We start from the raw sequence: 2,570 nt of genomic DNA, 5'->3' as shown, positions 1-2,570 counted from the left end.
TTCTGTGTCTCATTTCTCATGAAATACTATATAAGTAAGGCAACTTGGCTATCCTTATTTTGTGTTATTGTGGCCTTCATATAACAGAACCTGCTTTAAAGAAAAGTTTTGAGTAACTTGAATAAATCCTGATTTGGTTTTTAAGCAAGGGGTCCCTGCTCCTGCCAACCTAGCAGTTCGAAAGCACATCAAAGTGCAAGTAGATATATAGGTACCGCTCCTGCGGGAAGGTAAACAGCGTTTCTGTGCACTGCTCTGGTTCGCCTGAAGCGGCTTAGTCATGCGGCCACATGACCCGGAAGCTGTACACCAGCTCCCTCGGCCAATAAAGCAAGATGAGCGCCGCAACCCCAGAGTCAGCCACGACTGGACCTAATGGTCAGGGGTCCCTTTACCTTTACCTTACCAGTTGAATAGTTGTACTTCTCTTTCTCTCTGTGCAGAGCAATTTTACATTACAACGCAGATATTATCAGAACTGAACATAAATTAACATCTGAGTGTAAAGTGAAGGAGAGAGGCTAAGTTGAAATGCTAATGTTTATACACTGAAGAAAATATAGAGAATTCAAATCAAACCTACTTTAATTTGATACTCATTGTGTCAGTCTCAACCTAGACTAACTCACAGGGTTGTTCTGAGGATAAAACGGGGCGGGGAACCAAGTATACACACACACTATTTAATTTGTATACCGCACTATACCTGCAGGTCTTGGGGTGGTTACAATATAAAATCACAAAATACCAAACAACCCAATAACCCCCAATATACTATATTGAGTTCCTTGGGGGAAAGTGGGAAATAAATATAATAATCCACAGGCTCTAGAAACAGCTTCAATTCATAAAATTCAAAGACACAATTATTGCACCCAAAGAACTTAGTTCCTTATGCTCAGCAGTTCCTTGGGCTTGAAGCTTCCTGAACAACACGCTCATTGCTACATGGCAAGTCACTTCTAAAAGCAATGCATTATACAGAATGGGAACCTGCTATTCAACAACAAAACCTCACCAGGAATGTGCAATCTTAAGAAGGCCTTTGCATCAGACTCAACATGAACAACCAAAATATTTAATTTGCAGAAATAGCAGGAATATATTATGAATCAACATACTACAGACAACTTATATATACACAGCCAGCATAGGAGACTATCCTCTGCTCGCCAATATGCAGAAATCATCTGCTGCAAGTACTCTCAATCACATGTTCAGGTAACAGCAAAAGAATGCTGACTCACCAAAGGATAACATTTATTGTGACTCTGGACTACTGTAATAAAAAATAAACTTAGCTGAACTTGTAGGATGGCTATATAGGTTCACATGTACTTAAACATTTATCAACTTTCAAATTAATTTCAACTAGGTTGCAAGAATTTCATAGTAAAATCTGGAACTTTCCTAGAGCTGTAGTGATATGACATGACTAGACTCTCAGCTGGGGATAGGGCTATGCTTGGTAAGACAGGTGATATTTGTGAAGAATCAGTCTCATGTCAGTTTTGATGCACAGTGGAGGATTAGAATGGGGTATCGGGTTTTTTCTAACTAAATCTTGGTCTCCTATTTGGGATTTTATAGATTTTCTGCATCAGCAAAGAGTTGAACTTCAAGGTCCCATCCAATTCTGATTCTATGCTGAAATACTGGCTTTCCGGCATCGACACCTTAAAGTCTAAAACAGATTTATTGTGACAGATAGGTAGCCGTGTTGGTCTGCCATAGTCAAAACAAAAAAAAATTCCTTCCAGTAGCACCTTAAAGACCACTAAGTTAGTTCTTGGTATGAGCTTTCGTGTGCATGCACACTTCTTCAGATACACTGAAGAAGTGTGCATGCACACGAAAGCTCATACCAAGAACTAACTTAAGTTGGTCTTTAAGGTGCTACTGGAATAGATTTATTGTGGTACATGCTTTCATAAACTAGAGCCCATTTGTTAGATGTATAAAGCGTTGTCTTCAATGTGTGTGTAAATGTGTATGTGTGTGCATGTATATATGGGGTGCAAGTGGATTTTTGACATACCTATGCAAAGCCCAAATTTATAGAAGATACCCTTATCATAATAGTTGTAACTGATGTTTCCTTCGTATCTAATTTAGCACCTGTCGGGGATAATGTGACTGGAGTAAGATTTGTTGAGAAATCCTAGTTTTTAATTCAAGTATTATTTTTGAGATCAGCACTAGCCTATTCCAAATGTTCTGGTTTCCATCTTTCTCAGACTGTTACAACCCTTCACTGTATGCCATTGTCGCCAATGTCATATCAAACTGAAGGACAGGCGTAGTTGGTACCACCTACATTTTGTGTTAATCTGCCTTTCTGTTTCGTTGCGTGCGTATTTTTTAAAACTACCGGATACAATTATTTTACAAGAGCCGTGTACCTTTTTAACGGTCATGCAGGAGAGGTAACATTCTGTCATGGCTGCAGAACTGCGGAAAACGTGCGAGAAGCTCCCTTTTCTACAGCTACTGCAAGTGGAGAAACCTTCCCACGCGATTGCATGGGGCGAGTAACAGACCTGCGCAGAGTAGCAAAGCACTGAAGCACT

General features: G+C 39.8%; 1 protein-coding gene across 2 annotated transcripts in view; it reads right to left on the bottom strand.

Moving 5' to 3' along the window:
* Positions 1-2,569, bottom strand: part of TMEM69 (transmembrane protein 69) — a 36,897-nt gene extending 34,328 nt beyond the window's left edge. For both annotated transcript variants that reach the window (XR_014169071.1, XM_081914034.1), the window contains exon 1: positions 2,432-2,569. The gene's annotated coding sequence lies outside the window, so the exon portion shown is untranslated. The remainder of the gene's footprint in view (positions 1-2,431) is intronic.
* Between the last annotated feature and the right edge of the window lies 1 nt (position 2,570).

Source organism: Podarcis melisellensis (genome assembly GCF_964234715.1).
Source record: "Podarcis melisellensis genome assembly, chromosome: 6".
Classification (NCBI taxonomy): domain Eukaryota; kingdom Metazoa; phylum Chordata; class Lepidosauria; order Squamata; family Lacertidae; genus Podarcis; species Podarcis melisellensis.
The sequence above is the reverse complement of the archived record's forward strand: the minus strand, read 5'-3'. Positions and strand labels throughout refer to the sequence as shown.